Here is a 22,081-nt window from a genome sequence, read left to right as displayed (position 1 = left end):
ATCTAGAGAAGGGTTCTTCCACTTTAGCACTACTGAATCTAGACTAATTTGTTTTGGGATGACTTTCCTGTGCATTATAGGATGTTTAGCAGCATCCTTGGCCTTTACTCACTAGATGCCAGTAAAAACCCCCCATGGCTGATGTTCAAAAATGTCTCCAGTTTTGACGTTACCAATTGTCCCCTGCAGGACAAAATTACATTCAGTCGAGAACCACTGCCCTAGAAGAATTAAATAGGGTGAATGGCCTATCCAAACTCTGCAGTAAAATCAATTTAAACAATATTAACACTCGGGAAATGCACAGATAGACACACACACACACACACACACACACACACACACATACCCCTAAGGGGACCATATAGCTTAGTTTGCCTGGCATAGGTCTGATTTACACTTGATATCCTAGCATCTGGTCTCATTACCATTTGTACTATATTTTCAATTTTGTAATGGAGTATCATTATTAATCCATGTGAAAAATAAACAGGTGAGGATTTCATTAACTTACAATTTGTACTTCCAGTTTCTTCCATTTTTTGCCTTATTGTGTATAGGATCTGTTCTGGGTGGTGAACAGAGTTTTCACTTTAAGACCTTGTTAATATGATCGACGTACCCATTTCTTGTTTACTCTTCCCTTTCCTGAGACAATGAAACTGAAGCTTCCTTCTGGAGCCAGTATGCTGAGTGGTGTGGAGAGGAGGAGCTAGAGCTCCCCCCAGATATGACACAGAGGTGGGATCATGCTTTCCACCCCTGCCGGTCACTGGATGCACCAGCTAGTCATGCTTTGGCTCATGCATGGAGCCTCAAGGTGGGTAGTCAGTGGGGATCAGTGGGAAAGGTAAGAACTTCTAGGTTGACTGCACAGGAAATTTATGTAGAAAGTAGAGACTAAGGAATACCATTTCAGAACATATATCTTGCTGTGGTTGTTTTTAAATTTATTATATAGTGGAAATTTACAAATATTTATTTATTTTAAAGTTTGATTTTTAAAAATTTACAGTAAATTATTTTAATGCAAATAAATGTATAAAAATAAAGTTGATATTTAACGGAAATTTAAGTATTTCATTGATGTGCATGCACTGTACCAAAATGTTTGTTGACTTTTATGATACCACTGATCCCCACTGACTGTGAGCCCATCTTGGTCTGGTGCTTTCATTTTTTGGTTAATGATTTATTAGCTGTTTGGGAAAAAACAGATTTATTTTTCACATGAAATACTACTTTCAATGTTTGAATAATAGGTTTTCATAATCTAAAAATATATATTTTTATGTTTTTAATACAATGTAGTCTGTCATCAGTAAATTAATATCCAGAGAAACAATTTATTAAGGCTTACAATTTCTAGTTGTACTTTCTTCATTTGAAGGAAGTATATCTTTAAATTGGTTTTCTCCCACATCAAAGAATGCAAAATCCACAGATATTGTCTTCAGCAGATAGTGTTTAAATGAGAATTATTCAATAGGCATAAGTGAATTGAAAAAAAAATAAACAATGCTAATACCTAGAAATGCCCACATAAAATATAACTGTTACTCCTAAAATATTATAAATTATTTCAACAGTACACGTGTATTCTAAAGAATGTATTATTTCACCAAGAGAAATTGTTTTGTATACGTCTTAGGCTAGATAGTGATGCTGAAGCTGAATCCAGCCTCTGTACCCCGACACCGAATTAAATCTCAGAGACAGTTTTGGGTGAAGTAGAAAAGAATAGCTTTATTGCTTTTCCAGGCAAAGGGGGCCACAGAGGGCTAATGCCCTCAAAACTGTGTCCCAACTTGGGGGGCTTTGTGAGGAGTCTTATAGTCCAGGGTTGGGTTGATGAGGGGAATCAGGGTGAGTGCATGGCCTGCATTCCTTCAATCCACAGATCATCTGGCATCAGGTGCTGATGGGCGATCCGTGACCTTCTCTGGAATGAAGAGTGCTTCATCTACTAGTTAGCATCTTCCATTTCTTGAGGGTTTTAGCTCTGCAGGAGACCTCAAAGATATTGTTATGACTATCCCTTGAGGGGGAACCAGGACCCTGCCCGCAAGGCTGTACTCTTGTTTCTTGACTGCTCTTCCCTGGTCTCCACATCCTCTCTCTTCCCTGATTAGCAACTGTTTGAACCTGCTCTTTGGGACTCAGAGAAGGGGACACAGAAAGGCTTTTGTGCCCAGGAGCCCCATAGAGTCCTGCTCAGTTTCAGTGCTATCAGCTAGAGATGCTTGGGGGAGGGAACTCCCCTGGACTCATACTATCTGTGGGAAACCCCCAGAGACCTTCCCTCGCACCCCTCCCACCAGAGCCCAAGTTGTGGTCTGACTGGTTCTTCTTGTGATTGCAAGATGCACCATAGCAACTGCTGTTGGGGAACTTTGAAAAATAGAGGTTTATTGCTAACAGGTCATGGACTTGCATGCCTAAGGGTCACACAGGGAGGTCGTGGACTTGCATGCCCAAGGGTCACACAGGGAGGTCCCACAGAGCCTGGACCAGGGCTCTGCCTTTGTTAGGGTCGAGGTTGGGGTACTTGAAGTTTCAGGAGTTCACTGTTTACTGGTTAATTTAATACATAAGAGAAAGAATTAACGTGCAGGAAGGGAAAAACAAATGATCAGTTATCTAGGTCACGCATGGGTTTCTAAAAGGGGAACTTCATGGGTGGGGCAGCCTGTCTCTTTATCTAGTTGAGTAGCTGGCAATGTGTTTATTCAAGATGGGTGTCTCTGAATGGGTGCCTGGGCAAACAAAAGCTTAAGGTTAGGCACCTGCCTTACAATCAAAAAAGCTAATTGTCTGGCACTTTACACTACAGACATTTAAAATATTTTATCTAAATTACAATTTGGGGGCTTCCCTGGTGATGCAGTGGTTGAGAGTCTGCCTGCCGATGCAGGGGACATGAGTTCGTGCCCCAGGCCAGAAAGATTCCACATGCTACGGAGTGGCTGGGCCCGTGGGCCATGGCCACTGAGCCTGTGCGTCCGGAGTCTATGCTCCACAACGGGAGAGGCCACAACAGTGAGAGGCCCGCATACCGCAAAAAAAGAAAAAAAAAATTATATATTTTTTAAAACAATTGAAGTTGTTACTGAAATTTTTCTCATTTTGTATGGTATTTTATTCTTTCCATTAAAGTGACACTTCTTAAAATCTTTTTTATTCTCCAATTTCTAACCACCACTTCTATTTTTAGGTTTTCCCATCGTCTTAGTTCAGGCTGCTATAACAAAGTACCATAGACTGGATAGCTTATAAACAACAGAACTTTATTTCTCACAGGTCTGGAGACTGCAAGGCCAAGATCAGGATGCCAGCATGGTTGGGTTCTGGTGAGAGCCTTGTTCTGGGTAGCAGACTGCTGTCTTTTTGTTGTGTCTTCGCATGGCAGAAAGAGAGTGAAAGATCTCTCTCGGGTCCCTTTTATAAGGGAACTAATCCTTCTCATGAGGACTCCACCCTGTCACAACCTGGGCTAGAATTTCAACATAATGAATTGGAGTGGGGGAGGCATAAACATTCCATCCATAACACTCATGTTCTCCTATATTTTCAAATCTAACACATTTAGCCTTTACAAAATATTTTCACTCAACTATTTGAGAGAAAAATTCATGAATAAAATAATGTAGGATATGCAATAATTTTCATGTTTAAGTAGCTTGTTCTGCAGATGTGGTATGCAAAGGTGACATTTTAGCTAGTCATATTTTTCAAAGTGGTTGTGTGTTACTATAATAGTCATTTTACATGTAACAACTGCTGTGAAGTCATCCTTTTCTGCATTTTAATTTGGAAATTTTAGGCTGTAGTATTATGTATTCATTTTCCTCCAAATTTGGGATAATGCCAAGATTACCTGATATAAAGGTTGGCAATATTAAGATTCTATTTTACTTGGTTATGATAAAACTGAGAAAAGTGGCAGAGAATAATTATTGATACACTAGGCAAAAATCCCCTTGATTTGTATACCGAGCAAGGATAAGTGTAAAGAAAATTCCAATCAGGGGCTAGAGGATGTGTAAATACCTCTTGTTGAGTGATGCATGTCAGGTAAAAGAAATTGGAGCAAATTAGAACAAAGAGGAAAATGAGTGTGACATGATGTTAAAGAGGGAAGAAGGGGAGTGGTGTTAAAGAGTTGTGTTTTTTTCCCCTAAGGCTATTGTGAAGCAATTGCAGCAGTTTAAACTTGGAGATTGGTATATTTATGTAATAAGAACATTCAAGTGTGACATAAACAGGCTTCATTCTTATAAACATCACTCTGATTTGTGTGGAGAATGAATCTGACTAAGGCAAGAATGAATCTCTGTGCATCAATTAGGCTTTTATGGGGTCACAGCTATGACAGCTATGATAGCTATGATACCATCACAGCAAGACGGTAATTTGGTTTAGGATTGTGATGACTGAAACGGAGAATAGAGGAACTGAAAAAACATTTAGAGGATTCAGATGGCAGGATGTCATGATGAAGACTTAAATATGTGAAAGAAGAGACGCGATGGTCCAGAGAATGAATGCTAGGATTCTGACTTAAATGACTCAACTCAATCAGAATGGAGTAGAGGGCAGCCAGGTTTGGGGAAGTCCATCAGAGGTTTTAAGGTCTTGTGAAATATGTAGGAAGACTTTTCACATAAGAAGTTGGATATAGGGATTTAGAGCTTGGAGGAGAAGTTTGGATCGAAGATAATTCATGTATGTAGGTGGTCATCAGAGTCATGGACACAAGTAACATCATCTACAAGGAGAAGACAGAATGACAAGAGGAAGACTGCTATTAAACCTTTAGGGATACAAACACTTATCTGACAGATGAAATAAGCCTACTAAGGAAATTGAGGAGGATGGATCAGCAAGAAGGTAGGAGGAAAATCAGCTGAATGCAAAGTCATAAAAACAAGAAAAGAGAATGGTTCAAGAAATAAAGGAGTGGCTATGAGTGTTGAATAATGTTGAGAGATATAACAAGAATCAAACAGAAAATCTTACAGGATTTTTCAGTTTGAACATAATCGCAAACTGTAGAGAGCTGTTTTATGAGAATTATTGAGGTTCAATCCAGATTGCCATGGGCAGATTCACAAGAATGAGGTTAAATACGAAGAGGAAGAGATTGGAGAGGATGGAGGGTAATAGCATTATTAAGAAATTATTTTTTTCATGAACTACCCTAAGCATTAGTCTATTAAAATTATCTTATAAAGTTAAGTTTAATCTTTATCATATTAGGAAATTTTGCAGTTGCCTCAGGTCAGTGAAATTATTTTCATTTGATGTCATTATAACTTGATGTTAAAATGTGCTGTATTTGAAACCAGATATACCACTGTATATTTATTAGAAAATTTATAGAGTTCTATGAACTATATCCACTATAACGTATAGATAATTTTGTAACTATATTATATATAATGTCAATAACTTGATATCAGACTATATATGAGATATTTATCTTATATACAGTATATGTTATATTGGGTGAGATCATACATGTGTACATATAATGTAACAAAATATTGATTAAATATGAAATTAACAAATGTCATTTCAAATAAAAGAAAGTACTTGTATCAGCTCTACAAGGATAAATATATTACTTATGCATTTAAACTCTTTAAAATGAATTAGCCATTGAATTTAATGTTTATGAGATTATGATACATTGTAAGCAGAAATGAAAGCTGCATTTACACATGAGTTGATTATTATTCAACTTCACTCTGATATTAGCAAATGCCCAAGGAAGACTATCTGTATCAAACCATTAACCAGTATAACATTGTGGCCCAGGCATTTATATATATACTTACGTTTCCCTTTCCTAAGTGCACAGTGTTGTTATTACCAGAGTTGTCCTTAAAAAAATAATTACACAGGTGTATTTTTTTTTTCGGTACACGGGCCTCTCACTGTTGTGGCCCCTCCCGTTGCGGAGCACAGGCTCTGGACGCTCAGGCTCAACAGCCATGGCTCACGGGCCCAGCTGCTCCACGGCATGTGGGATCCTCCCGAGCTGGGGCACGAACTCGTGTCCCCTGCATTGGCAGGCAGACTCTCAACCACTGCGCCACCAGGGAAGTCCACAGGTGTATTTTTTTAAAAGGCCAAAATCATAGACTGAGAATAGGACTTTCACAGAAAGAGAGGAAAATTTAGGACATTTATAAAAATTTTAAATGGTAGAAGGTAAATAGATTTTTTCTAATAAAATTAGTACGAATGATCTACTTTCATACTTACCAGGAAAAAAATGTTTCCTAGAGAAAAACAAAGAACAATTAAGAAAATAAGGCTTTATTCAATTGTCAGCTAAATCTTAGGATTGAGTGGTGGTGTTGGAAAGGAGAAGGGCACAGAGGACCACAGGATCAGAACACAAGGAGTCAGTTTAGTTCCTAAGCTCTGCAGGTGTCCAATAAATGCCAGTGCCTCAGGCCTATGAATCTTTAGATTCTGGCAGAATAAAAACTGGGATTAAGCAATGGACAGCTGCTTATAGCTAGTGGCGATAAATTTGCTTCAACACCTCAGAGTTTCCTGCCTCTATTCAAATCCAGTAAAATGGATTTTAAAATATATATATATATCATATATAAAGTAAGAACAGACGGGCCATTTCACCCTCCTCTGACAGCCGCAGAACCTAAATTTCCATCAGCAGAGGAATGGATAAAGAAGATGTGGTACATATATACAATGGAATATTACTCAGCCATAAAAGGAATGAATTTGGGTCATTTGTAGAGACATGGATGGACCTAGAGACTGTCATACAGAGTGAAGTAAGTCAGAAAGAGAAAAGCAAATACCACATATTAACGCATATATATGGAATTTAGAAAAATGGTATAGATGATCTTATTGCAGGGCAGGAATAGAGACACATGTAGAGAACGAATGTATGGATATGAAGGGGGAAAGGGGTGGGGTGGGAGGAATTGGGAGATTGGGATTGACACATATACACTATTGATACTATGTATAAAATAGATAACTAATGAGAACCTACTGTACAGCACAGGGGACTCTACTCAATGCTCTGTGGTGACCTAAATGAGAAGGAAACCCAAAAAAGAGGGGATATATGTATACATATAGCTGATTCACTTCACTGTACAGCAGAAACTAATATTGTAAGGCAACTATATTGTAAGGCAACTATACTCCAATAAAAAAAAAATAAAGTAAGCATAGAAAAATCCTATCATATGACTGCATTCAGGTGCCCTCACTTTCTTCTTCTTTTTATTTTTTTTTTTGCGGTATGTGGGCCTCTCACTGCTGTGGCCTCTCCCATTGCGGAGCACAGGCTCTGGACGCGCAGGCTCAGTGTCCATGGCTCACGGGCCCAGCCACTCCGTGGCATGTGGGATCTTCCTGGACCGGGGCACGAACCCATGTCCCCTGCATCGGCAGGCAGACTCTCAATCACTGTGCCACCAGGAAAGCCTTCTCACTTTCTTCTTAACCCTTTCTTGTGTTTTCTTTTTTTCCTTAGCAGTATCACCTGCCTTTGATCATCTGATTTGTCAGGAATTTGTACCACTTTACTCTTATTGTAATGACTGATGTCTAACCATTTAATTGGGGATAGTAGGAGTAGCAATGCCAACAGGGTCCAATCTCCAAAGTCAAAACTTGTAAATACTGAGTCATTAAGGCCCTGAAAGTAAAAAATTAAAAAAAGAAAGGAAGAAAGAAACAAATACAAAATAAAACAAAAAAGAACTCCTTCCTCCCTTTATGTTCTGGTTCTGTCTAGAAGTACTACACTGTGAAAATGTTGACTATATCAACAAGTTCGACTTTAAGTCACTCTGAAGTCTCCAAAAGTGGTTAGTTGGATCTGGCAAATATTTACTCACACCTTCATATCCATGGCACGTTGAAACAGAAAGTTGAAACTTCCCAAGAAAGTGGATGATATATATTGCATACTCAGATACCTTTAGTGGCAGCCACAAATTTTTAGATCATCTCAAGATGATATAGTTAAGATCTCTTTTAGCTTAGACAGCTGTATTACTTAGAACAAGAATGAAGAGCAAACCCATTATAGACTCCTGTAGCTGTGAAATCCTCGAGGGACTCTCAATATCTGTACCTGGAGAATTGGGTATAGGAAATTACAGAAAGCAGAAGTGTGTGTGCATGGATGCTGTGGCAGTGACTACTAGTTGCCTAGGAAATATCCATTCTCCCCTTCTTTAAAAATGGAGCTCCAATTTTATTCCAGGCAACTAAGTGCCAAAATTAAGGGCTTTGTTTTGCAGCCTCCATTGCAGCCAGGATGAGTCTTATTGTAACATTATTAAGTATGCTCTGACTCAGCTGAAAGGGCACTATTTTCATGATCTCTTTTTACTTCTTTTCTGCCAAGTCTGTGGACAATTATCTTATGAAGCAACCTTGAGTTTGAGTCTCATGCGATTCTCAGTAGTGTACAATTAAAAGACTTGGTTTCTCATGTGCATAGAGCTACCACGCTGACCTTGTATTCCTCTCTCTGATTTGTGTGTGTGAGAGAAGAGCAAACTTCTTCTTGGTTTAAATATTCTTTTTAGTATTTCTCACTTTTATACAGCCAAGTCAAGCCTAATTGATTCAATTTCTATTTGGACATATGCAGATGGAAGTAAAGTCATTCCAGCAAGATAAAAGGCACAGTCCAGGGATGGCATACAGAGTTCAAAGTGTAGGAAAAAAGGATGGACAGGTGTTTCTCACTGGCAGCTACTGACCTGTATTATTAAAGCCAGTATAACAACTTTAAAAAAAAACATTTTATGCATTCAGGTGGAACATATACTCTCTAATCACCTTTGCAACGTCTAACATTTATTTTGCTCATCTAAGCTCTGAACGCATTTTAGCGTCAGACATTTAAGAGCATAATAAGTAGTCAATTAAATCTGAATGAAGTCTGCATAAGGGAAAAAGTTATCAAAATAGTTACAACAGAATAACAGTGGAAAATTGAATCTTTAATGGTAGATCCTCTCCATGCCGTCACACGAAGACGTACAGACACCAAATTCTGACAGAGAGACAAAGCTAAGCAGGTCCACTTGTGAGACGAGGAGTAGGTCTTCCTCATGTTTGGAGTGCAATGATGACCTTATTGAATGGCACTTAAGAGATAAAATGAAAGAATTGTAGGCTGTGGTCAGAGACTGAAATTCTCAAGTTTAATTTTTTTAAAGTGATGAGAATGAGTAATGCATATGCATATGAAGGTTTGAGAAACAGCTGTTTACAGATTGGGTGTAGCGAGCCCAGGTATGGCTAGTTTCTAATACTGAATGGCTGTTGAGAGCCACTGCCACTCTTGCCAAAGTGATTTCTAATTAGATGGTTGCAGACTTACTGGGTAGACTGCCATTGGAGAACAAAGAAATAGCGTGTTAAGGGTATTAAATACGCAGTGGGATAAGTCTATTAATGTTTTTCCCCCTAAGAGCTGAAGGGACATGGGAGAAGCAGAGGCTAATAGAGAGATGATGGTAAAGGAACACTATGTTGTCAATGGAAAGTCCATTTCGGGTTCTGGAGGAAACTGGAAAAATACAATTCTCACTGTCTGTGGATAAATTCACTTTATTTTTATTTTTTTATTTTTATTTTATTTTTTGCAGTACGTGGGCCTCTCACTGCTGTGGCCCCTCCCGCCGCGGAGCACAGGCTCCGGACGTGCAGGCTCAGCAGCCATGGCTCACGGACCCAGCCGCTCCGCGGCATGTGGGATCTTCCCGGACTGGGGCACGAACCCGTGTCCCCTGCACCGGCAGGCAGACTCCCAACCACTGCACCACCAGGGAAGCCCTAAATTCACTTTATTAATTCTAAATATCAAAATATCTTTTTCTGGTGAACATATTATTATTATTCCCAATAGTAAAAGTAATAAAATGAAAATTCACATTGGGACATTCCCCAAAGACACACTTCAAATTGATTGTTCAGACTAGCTCAAAAATACAAAATTGGTCAAGGATTCTATTTCATTCTTAACATCAAAACCTGTACTTCACTCAAATATAGTTTACCAAAGCCTCTTTCTATGGGATTCAGAGAATTCATTCATGCATCCTCCCATTAGGTTAAGCTTATCATAGTAGATGAATTTCAAATGAAATCAAAGTTTGCTCTTTAAGTGTATTGAAACTAAGACATGATTTTCTAATTTTCAAGGATAGCTAGTGTATTTTATTTATGAGGATTTTAAGAGGCATTTATTAATTATAATACTTAATTCATAAAATATAGAATGTATTTTACAATTTTAATTATATTACACTGATAATTAAATTTTACCTTCATTTTCCATCACATATTCAATCTGTGTTTTTCTACACATCTAGGCTGTTACTTTCTAACACTATTTGTTTCTTTGTTAATTAAATAGATGATTTCAGGTACATTTTAATGCTTTTACTAATTAAAATTCTGGCATGTCAGTATCAAACAATTCTAATTTAAAATACACATGCATTGTTAAAATATAGTGCTCAAACATGAAATTACACTTTAATGAAAGCTTTCCATTTTAGTTGCTTATATTCTAGGAAACTTAAACTAACAATGTTGTGGTGATAATGGTGAAGGAAATTAAAGATGTGTATTAACGTAAAGTGTATTATAATATTAAGTTAGTAAAATGATGTTCCTACAAAATATAGTTTATACAAAAACTAATAAATATTTGCATATGAATTTCCCTCAATTAAATTAATGCTCAAATTCACTGACTATCATGATTAACTCTAATATTAGTGTTAATAATTACTTCTAAGTGCAAATAAATGGTAGGTTTTAACAAATATTGCTGAAAATATTACTTTAAATATGATCAAGATTTTGGAGAGCTACATAAAGAGAAATGAGCTATTTTTCTTGGATACACATTGCAACTTCTTCAGATACAATCTATGCATTTTGTGAATGTTGCTTCTGTCCTTTTAAATTGACAAAATGGAGAAGTTGGAAAGAGAAATTGTGGGCAGAAAATAGTAGACTTCTATAAATTTAGATTAGATAAACTATGTAGCCTCATGAGAATTGTTTTAGGTCTGCCATATTCTAATTATTAGAATCAAATCTTCTTGTGATGTGCTACACTGCAAGGACACAATTTTTCAGCAGTCATCAGCACTTTTTTTTTTCTGGAAGCGAAGTCTCTAACATATTATTCCCACACTGGCTGTTTAGGCCTCCTTCTCAGGTCTGCAACAGGCTCCTCTAACCTAGGAAGAGATCCAGGTTCGTAGGTTCTTTTCAACTATCAATTCATATTAAAAATTTCAACCCCTGTTATCTGTTTCATCTCATTAAAACCAACAAAACTGAAGAAGAGCAATTTCCCTACGAGGGAGAGAAACAGAGCAAAAGAAAAAGTAGGGCTTCCCTGGTGGCACAGTGGTTGAGAGTCCACCTGCCGACGCAGGGGACACGGGTTCGTGCCCCGGTCCGGGAAGATCCCACATGCCGCGGAGCGGCTGGGCCCGTGAGCCATGGCCGCTGAGCCTGCGCTCCGTAACGGGAGAGGCCACAACAGGGAGAGGCCCGCGTACAACAACAACAACAACAACAAAAGTAAATATAGGAAACAAGAAGAAAAATTATTTTTCATATATCAGGTATGAAATCACATATAACTCTAAAATTGAAGACAGTAAAGTATTTGTGCTAATTAAGCAAATTGCAACAGGGGGAAAAAAAAGAGAGGCTAAAATAGCCTCAAGAATATGTGAAAATCCCATTTATAAGAGAGAAGGTAGTGATCAACTTTGGGGAGATAGTGAACACCACTGGGGAAAAGGATGATGTATATGTAATAAATACTACTGATGTTGTTTGTAGATTTCCTGATTTCTACACATTGTGCATAGACATGATATCGAGTGTGAATGGAGCTGGAATTGAGCTGGAAGCACTCTACTATAGTAGAGAATCTCCACTAGCTTCTCCTCCTAAGCCTCCCACCAAAAGCTTTTTCTTTCTGTGGGTGACTATGAGAGTGACCCGCTATCAAACAGACTGCTTGCGTGCTAGGCAACCTGAGCTTAGTGATCCCGTTTTACCAATAGCTAGGTGACGTCCATTGCTGGAAAACAAGTGTGTCTGTGGAGAGTTGCAACGTCCTCTATTGGCAGAGGAACCTTCAGTCTGATACTGGGCTGAGTGCAGACTCTCCTGCTGGGCTGAAGGTAGGGTCCTCCATTTCCAACCAGCTCTTTACCAGGTAATCCAAGAGATGTTACCCTACAGCTGTTTTCTGGATAATGCTTATGATCATATTCAGAAAGAAAGAGGGGGAAAGGGCAGAAACTGAAAGAAGAAATTGAAAATGAATATAATTAACCTAAGTATAATATTAATATCTGGAATACATAAAAATTTAATAAAGACAAATAATCTTGTAGAAATAGATAAAAATGATTTGGCAAAAATGAAGCTATATTAGCAATCTTGGTGCAAAATTAAAACCATTAGGTCAACAGAAATTAAAAGTCTGATAACATGTGTTAGACAGGAAACTGTGATAAACTACTAACATGTACATAAACCTTTACAACTACCTTCAGAAATAATTTGTTGTTATCTCACAAAATTGATGATATACCTATCTTATGACTTGAAAATTTGCATATGTGCACCAAGGGACGCATATAAAGATGTTCATAGAAACCTTGTTTGTATTAACCAAGAAACTAGAAACAATGCAAGTGTCCATCAAAAGTAAAATGGATAAATATTCACAGTTTTCTACATTAATATAAAGGAAAGAACTGTGGCAACATATACCAGAAACTCAAGAACTCGATATTGAGAAAAAAAGAAGGCATAGGGGCTTACCTGGTGGCTCAGTGGTTGAGAGTCCGCCTGCCGATGCAGGGGACACGGGTTCGTGCCCCGTCTGGGAAGATCCCACATGCCGCAGAGCGGCTGGGCCCGTGAGCCGTGGCCGCTGAGTCTGTGCGTCTGGAGCCTGTGCTCTGCGACGGGAGAGGCCACAGCAGTGAGAGGCCCGCGTACCGCAAAAGAAACAAACAAAAAACAGAAAAAAGAAGAAGGCATAAAAGATTCTTTACACTAAAATAAATGAACGATATGAAAAACTAAGCAATATGTTGTTTAGGAATAGAAATTTGTGGAAAAATATAAGGAAATTCAAAGGAATAAAAGCATAAAATCACGGAAATTGTTGTCTCTGGAGTACAGGAAGATAGGGTAATGTGGTCAGACACCTCAATTTTTTAAAGAATGTAATTTATTAAAATGTAACTGAGGGACTTCCCTGGTGGCCCAGTGAATAAGACTGCACGCTCGCAATGCAGAGGGCCTGGGTTCAATCCCTGGTCAGGGAACTAGATCATGCATGCATGCTGCAACTAGAAGATCCCGCATGCCACAACCAAGATCCTGCATGCTGCAACTAAGACCTGGTGCAACCAAAATAAATAAATAAATAAATATTTAAAAATGCAACTGATTTGTATTATGTTCATGAATAATGAAATATGTTGATGTTTTTAATAGAATTTTGTTTCATTCAATATGATTTAGAATAGACTTTCAGAAATTTTTGTGCCTGCCTTGTGGATATATAAGAAAATAAACTCCATTGTGTTATCGGGCTAAAATATTATATCACTGTTTTAAACGTGATAATAAAAATGTAGCAAAATTCTACTGCATTGGAATTTGGAAGAAAAAAGCTGCTAAATGACGTTTACTTTTTTTATTTGAAAGAGTCGGCCACCACACTGCACATTAGAAAAAGGAAGAAAGGAAAGTTAATTTATTATTTTCACCTACACTTTACAGGAATTGTCAAATAACATGAATCATTTATAAGCCTCTTTTACATACACTTTTTTGAGTTATTTTAGACAGACTATAAATAAAAAGGTATTATGATGCCTGTGAAAATCCGCCACCTGGTGGAAGTCACCAGGAACTAAAAAAACAACTGATTTTTTTTTTTTTTCCTTCTGGATGTTTCTTTATTTCCCCAAAAGACGAAAGTGGGAGATGGAAGAAGAGGGCGCTTTTTTGTTTGTTTATGTCACAAACACTTAAACATTATTTTGGACAAATTATACTATCTCCTAAGTGAGTAATGTGAATAATATAGTACAATTTCTTAAACAAAAAAGTACAGTCAATAGTCAAGTGCTATGAAAATAGTGTAGTGCAGTGCATTTTATGAGAAAAATAGTTTTTGATAACAGAGGCCAAAAATAAATCTGCTAAGTTTCTATTATCATTATTATCATTAACAGACTGTAATAGTCTTAAGTATAAAACAAATGCAACTACCAAACGATCACAATTGGAGTACATTTCAGCTATCACGTAGTTATCAAACACAGAAAAAGAGAGAAGCATTTCCTAATATACCATTGTACATATAATAGTATCCCACATCTCATGATATTTATCTTAGCCTTCATCTTTTAAGTTTTATTTGCACTGATAAAAGAACATCCAGGCTACTGATTTAGCTGTGGTATTTCTCAACTTTTCATAATACTGAATATCATTTACACACTCTTGGTCATTTATATTCTGTTCCTCTTATTTAGTTCAAAAATGGGGAAAAAAGTCATATAATGCATTTCTTAAACTAAAAATATATTTGTTCACTGCCTAGTGCTGTATAGATAGAAAAAAGCACCATCTATTACATTCAATATTATTACTTATATGGAGGAAATTGCTGACGTAACACTGGTTTAATGCCTACCACAATAATTCAAACCCTTTTGTAAGATTAACTATATAAATTCATATGTAAAATAAAGAGAAGTGTTCTCTATATTTTTCAACCCCAGATAAAATTTCACAGCTTGTGAAATACCTTAATTTTGATGTCTGGTGTGGGTGTCTTGGCCCTAGAAAAGTTCACTAATCTGAAGTAATGTTATATTTACTTAAAGATCCATAGTATTCCTGAATCGAGAGAATTGACATGTATAACCTAGAGTACAGAAAAAGAGAAGATAACATTTTACGGCAAATAGACATAAGAAAAGAAGATATAGGTCTATATTCTGGAATACCTGGGAAGTCTAACCTCTTTTTCAATGAAATCTCTTTATTTGGATTGCTGAGCACTTGGGTGAAGAGAATTCTCCTAAGAACTTGGGATTAATCTATAAAGGAGAAAAGGTTTAAAGACATTAACAATCAACTTCGGGAAGGAATAAAATTAATAATACATGATAATGAAAAATAACAGGTTAAGATGAAAAGATAAGATAAATGACAGTGATGTTGTCCCATTAATAATTTGGTTAGGAGAGACTGGGATTTATTTCAATGTAAAAGTCAAAATAAGAGATAAGGGGTTTAAGCTTCCAAATCATCAGTTGATGGACTTATAAAACAGTAAGGTTAAGATAGCTACAACAAAAAATTTATAAATAGACAAGAAATCAGAAGTGAAACCGGAATGTTTTCTTTGGATGTGAGTAGATATCTCTATGCCCTACAACTGCAGAGAAAAAGGCAACTGCAGTTAAAAAAAAAAAAAAAACACACACACACAGAAAACACAGAAAAGTTAGAGCACTGGCTATTAGAAGTAATATCTTTAAGCAGAGAATGTCTTTGAACAAAAACCTCAGTACAGAAGACTAGAAAACATTACTGTAAGTTTCCCAGGCAGTATTTATGTCACAGTGATGCCATTAACCTATTCAAAGCTGTACAGAAAAAGAGGAAACTTATGGGCTATCTGAGTCTAGACAATCAGAAGTGTATGCTGTTGCAGCTGTGTGCTATACTCTTGCTGGTTGTCCGCCAATACACATTCACTAGATCCATTCTTGATGAGACATATTAACTTGTTGCTACAGATTTAGGAATTTTTCATTGACACACACTCACTGAGCTTACTACCTATAGTAAATTTGGTTAAATTAATCTCTTTTTATGAGTTTCTGATTTGAAAACAAAACCCAATATTTTTTACTCTTTTTATGACATCATTCTCACCATAGTTCTTAACACATTTTCATTTTACACTTTAATAATTTAACTGAATACAAACCTGTACTAACTTCTAAATCCAATTTTCTTCAAAATTCAAGTGAGCTTTCAGTCTTTGAGATGGATTTGTATGTATTTGTGTGTGCAAACATGTTTGCTTTCTGAATGTAGAAATAGGAAAGTACTTTTCCATGTAACTACTAACACCATCACTTCTAATGTGGAAATTGATGACCCTCGTGATTCACTGATCTCAGAGCTCTGCAATTTCCTAAATACAGGAGAACTTCATCCAAATCGTATTCTTTTTTATTCAATTGTTATTTTTATTTTATTATTATATTTTTTGGCCATGCCATGCGGCATGAGGGATATTAGTTCTCTGACCAGGAATTGAACCCATGTGCCCTGCAGAGGAAGCCCAGAGTCATAAGCACTGGACCGCCAGGGAAGTCCCAAAATCATATTCTTTTATCTTTGTTGATAGCTATATCACAGATATCACCATCTCCTAGAACTGCTAGAATAAAGATTTTAATTTTAGAGTGTATGATCTTCCCAACTCTCCCAAATCTTTATACTTAGTGATTTGTCTCTGCCTCCTTATTGTAAAATTCAGATCCTTACCAATGTACCATTCTCAAAGACAATTAACTTTACATTAATTCTTGACATGCCAAAAGTGGATTCCTATTAGTCATTTGAACACTGCCCATGAAAATAGTCCAGGATTTTCATATCTTTTATTTACTACTGTATCTACTAAGTCAATCTTGAGAATGGCCCCATGAAGGCAGTTGTTTAAGTTGTCACAACTTTTCATGCTTCAGACATGAACTGTGTGTTGGAGACAACATAGTAAGGCATTAAACTCCACGATGCTCTTTTGCTCAAAATGTCTCACAAATGAAGATAATGTGCACAAAAAGCTGTCCTCATCAAGCTTACATTTCTTCCTAAGTGAACAAACATATAAGCTCTGTTCCATCACTATTCCTTTCATATCCCCTTTTCCTCAGACCAATCAGTCTTGCCCCATGTATTGTAAGTCAGCATTAGTCAGCAGTTTCATTATTACATGTCCCATTATTTGCAGGATTGCTTTATTATTATTATTTTATAATCAATGTTAATTATATTAATACTATGAGCAATAATCAGAGCAGAGTATATTTATATAATGCCTCTATTGAAGGAACACTTCAATTACTTGTAGATCAAGTTAGGCCTGGGGTCTCTGGAAATTTTCTCTAATTCAGTGAAGAAATAAACCCCTTCTGGCTCTCTTGGCTTAGTAAATTTCTTTATTTGAAACCTTTATCCTCTGAAAGAATCATCACAACCAACTCTGTGCTTAATTATAAACATGAATCAAACTCTGAAAGCTTTTGTACAATCTGCACGTTCTTAATCTATATAATACATCAAATTTTTAAAATGTGCATTATAAATTATACTTTCACTTATAATGTGGTCGTTCAGCTTGCGTTTCTTTGTATAATTCTGATTTCCCTATTCATTTTTTTCTTCCAGTTTTACTGAAGTATAATTGACATACAGCACTGTATAAATTTATGATTGGAGCTCCATATATCATGAAGTGATTATCACAATAAGTTTAGTGAACATCCATCATCTAATATAGATACAAAATTGTTTAAAAAAACCCATTTTTCCTTGTGATGAGAATTCTTAGGATTTACTCTCTTAATTTTCATATATAACATAACAGTATTATTCAATATTTATCATGTTGTGCATTACATCCCTAGTATTGATACTTATGTGTCTTATAACTGGAAGTTTTTATCTTTTGACTATCTTCATTGAACTCCCCCTCTCCCCACCCCCTGACTGATCTCTTTTTCTGTGAGTTTTCTTGTTTATTTTTGAAGTATAAGTGACCTTCAACACTATGTTAGTTCCTGTTACATAACATAATGATTTGATATTTCTATACATTTTTAAATGATCACCAGGATAAGTCCAGCTGCAATATGTCACCATACAAATATGTTACATAGTTATTGACAATATTCCCCATACAGTACGTTGCATAGCCATGATTCATTTATTTTGCAACTGGAAGTTTGTACCTCAATCTCCCTCACCTACTTCTTTCCTCCCCCAACTCCCTTCCCCTTGAAAACCATCTGTCCTCTGTTTTTTGGTTTTTTTTAATTTTTAGCTTGGTTACTTAGGGCTCACACATGGGTAATTATGAGCTCTTTATTGGTCAAAGGTTATACTTAAACTTCCTTAACCAGTTAGATCTTTTCCATTTACCTCTGGATATGTATATGCCTTGGAGGCTACTATTACAGTTCAAGGAGCTGTGTTTGTCTCATTTTCAGACAAGGCCTAGTAGTTTGTATATTTCCTCTCCAATCACTCTAGAGAGGACACAGCCTTGGACATTCCCTGGGTCTTCCAGACTGCCAAGGGTGAGTATGATTTTATTTATAAGAGTTTATAGGAATTGGCTTTAGAGGAGTTGCCACTGGGTCAGAGTAGCTTATTACTTAGTATATGCTCTGAGATTGTGTTTAAGCCCCCATACAGGTGAGGTTTCTGCCTTATATTGATGAGTCTGTGTGTGATTTGTTGAATGCTTTATTTGCAACTTAACTAGAACTAACACATTAACCACTTTCTCCTGCTTTAGACCTTTCAAAACAAATTAAAAAACAAAATTAAGTCAGAATATCATTGATTTAAATTGATCAATACAGCCAACAGTATATGGAAAAAGTCTTTAAGGACATGTGGGTTGAAACTAACTTCTCTTTTGTATGGTTTCTTAAATCTTTAATCAAAATGTGTTTTTTATTGTTTTCCTCAGCACCTTCACCTCTGCATAAATAAGTTAATACTGTTCTTGTTTTTGCACAAATAAGTTAATTTTGTCTTTGCCTGTATTCGTTTCCTGAGGCTGTTCTTAACAAAGTACCACAAACCAGGTGGCTTAAAGCAACAGAATTATATTCTCTCACAGCTCTGGAAACATTAAGTCCAAAATCAAGGTATCAACAGGGCCATGCTTCCTCTGAGATTCTTGCATCTTCCTAGCTTCCGATCACCACTAAACCTTGTTACTCCTTGACTTACATCTGCATTGTTCGAATCTCTGCCTCTCTGGCCACAGGGTTTTCTCCCTGTGTGTCTCTGTATACACGTGGAATTTTCTTCTTCCTACAAGGACACCAGTCTTATTGGATTAGATCCCATTCTACTCCAGTGTAACTTTATCCTAACTAATTACATTTGCAATGATTCCATTCCCAAATAAATTCATATTCAGAGGTACTGGGCATTAGGAATTCAAAGTATTTTCTTAGGTACACGATTGGACCTATAACATTGTTTTTACACAAAATGCTACAAGTAGTACTTAGAAGCCCTTTCTTTCCCTCTTTGAGACTTAACCAACCCCCTCAGAATGGGACAGATGAAAGGGAAGACTTAAAATAACTTCTGCCCAAACACAGCCCGCACTTTAGTCTTTCCTACCAAAGCTCCAATTTAAGAACTTCTGACCTAATCTAAATATTCAGTTAAAAGATAATGAAATGTAGGCCAAAAAAGGCCATGTGACTTATCCAGAGTCATATTAATCATTGACTGGGATTCTAGTTTAGGAATTTTGAATTTTCAAATTTAAATCATTATCCAAAATGAAGTGATGAACTCAAAGTTTCATCTGTATTTGTTTTGGTGTCCAAGAATCAGGGACATGGGATGAGATATCAGGAATAACTTTGGCTATGGACCTCCAACAAAAATATTTCCTTTGATTTGAAAGGAGCCAGCATCATAAATCTGCATCATTTTTCTAATTCATGCATGGACCCAGTCGTGTGCTGAATGTAATTACAGTAAAGTTAAACTGCATTTTGAAGTTTATATCAGAATTCTAGAAATAAAGAAACCAAGAGTAAAAACCAGATTAAGTCAGAGTGACAGCTATTTAAATTAGGAAGCACAGGACTTCCCTGGTGTTGCAGTAGTTAAGAATCCACCTGCCAATGCAGGGGACACGGGTTCCAGCCCTGGTTTGGGAAGATCCCACATGCCGTGGAGCAACTAATCCCATGTGCCACAACTACTGACCCCGCATGCCACAACTACTGAAGCCCGCGCACCTAGAGCCCGTGCTCCACAACAAGAGAAGCCACCACAATGAGAAGCCGTGCACTGCCCAAGCCCTCACTCGCCACAACTAGAGAAAGCCCGCGCAAAACAACGAAGACCCAACGCAGCCAAATAAATAAATGAATGAATTTATAAATTAGGAAGCACAGCCAAGGTTATGGGGAAAGTCTGTACTCAAACAAATCTTCTATAAACCCATTTCCTTGTTTGCAGTTGTCACTGTATCTGCAAGAGACACAGAGCTCCATTTATTCCATTTGAGAACAACCAGAAGACATAAACACTATTAGGTAAAACTGCCCATCTTTCCAGATTTCTGATCTAAAACTTCATCATTGGTTTCTGACGGCTAGCATCCTCTCTCCATGTAGAAGTTCTTAAATCTATAATCAAAGGGTTAGATATTAACTCCTTAACTCTTGTTTCCTTCAATATTTAACATCTTTAAAAATTCAAACTATATACTCTATGTTAGATAATCATCCCCAAGAATAGGTCTGGAATCCTTTAACATTAAGAAGCAGAGATTGTAGTCCCAAGCCCAAACGAAGAGGTTTAAAGACTCACAGAGCAATGCAAGAACTGTCAGAAGAGATGTTCCACCTGACTACATTTCTGAAGCCTTGTTATTCTTTGTTTTATAGTCTGATAAATGGCTCTTTCTCAGCGTGTCATATTTTAGCCTTCCTTTTCCAGTTTCACACAGTGCTCTTTGGTCTTGACTAATGGCTTGACTTGGCGTTCGGGAGTAACTTTCCTCTTGACTCTTACATAATCCCGGTCACATAAACCACTCTTCTAATTGTTGACCACAACTTGCCACCGCGGTAACTCCTTTTTTTGAAGACTTTGTGAGGGGTACCAGCTGCTCTGTTACGCTTTGCTTCCCTCCTCTGGCAATAACTAGTCATTGCAGTTAACCTCTCAAATTCTTACATATCAGTTGTAGTTCCTGACTCAGTTTACTAATTTATTCATTTGTCCATTTCTTCAAGAAATATTTATAGATTACCAATCAATTGCCAGACACAGACAGGTTATGAGGACAAAAAGTTGTATCAAATCATATTTTTTTCTTAGCCCTATTGATCTTACAGTATGGGGAAGATAATCATTAATCAGGGCTTCCCTGGTGGTGCAGCGGTTAAGAATCCGCCTGCCAATGCAGGGACATGGGTTCAAGCCCTGGTCCGGGAAGATCCCACATGCTGCAGAGCAACTAATCCCGTGAGCCACAACTACTGAGCCTGTGTGCCACAACTACTGAAGCCCACGTGCCTACAGCCTGTGCTCCACAACAAGAGAAGCCATTGCAATGAGAAGCGCGCACACCGCAATGAAGAGTAGCCCCGCTCACTGCAACTAGAGAAAGCCCGTGCACAGCAACAAAGACCCAAAGCAGCCAAAAATAAATAAATAAATTTATAAAAAAAAATCATTAATCAAATAATGACTTGCTTATCATTGACATTGCCTTGTTGGAGTTATCTGCGTTTCCTTAATTGCCAGGCTTGCTTCTTTTGGATCTCATGATATTAGAATGATTACTTTTTAATAAATTATCTTATTTATTCTTTTCATCTGTTCATTCAACATGAATCTATTAAATAACTATGCATCAGGCTCAAAACACTGATGATACAACATGAACACGAGAGATCTCTAGCATGAAATCTAACACAAAATCTATCAGAAAGATAACTATTAAGATAAGTGATTAAAATAAATTTTTCTAGAATAAATGTAGAGTACAAGAGAAGAAACACTTGAAGTATGTAAGAAGTATTTATTTTCAAATACATACTCTCCATATAATGAGATAATTAGGCCAAGTTTTCCTCTAGTGTTTGCACATGGTAATATTATCACCTTTATCTTTGTGTGTTTGTATATGTATGCTTTT

This window comes from Phocoena sinus, chromosome 5, assembly GCF_008692025.1.
Source record: "Phocoena sinus isolate mPhoSin1 chromosome 5, mPhoSin1.pri, whole genome shotgun sequence".
Lineage (NCBI taxonomy): Eukaryota > Metazoa > Chordata > Mammalia > Artiodactyla > Phocoenidae > Phocoena > Phocoena sinus.
This window is presented reverse-complemented; position numbering follows the sequence as displayed.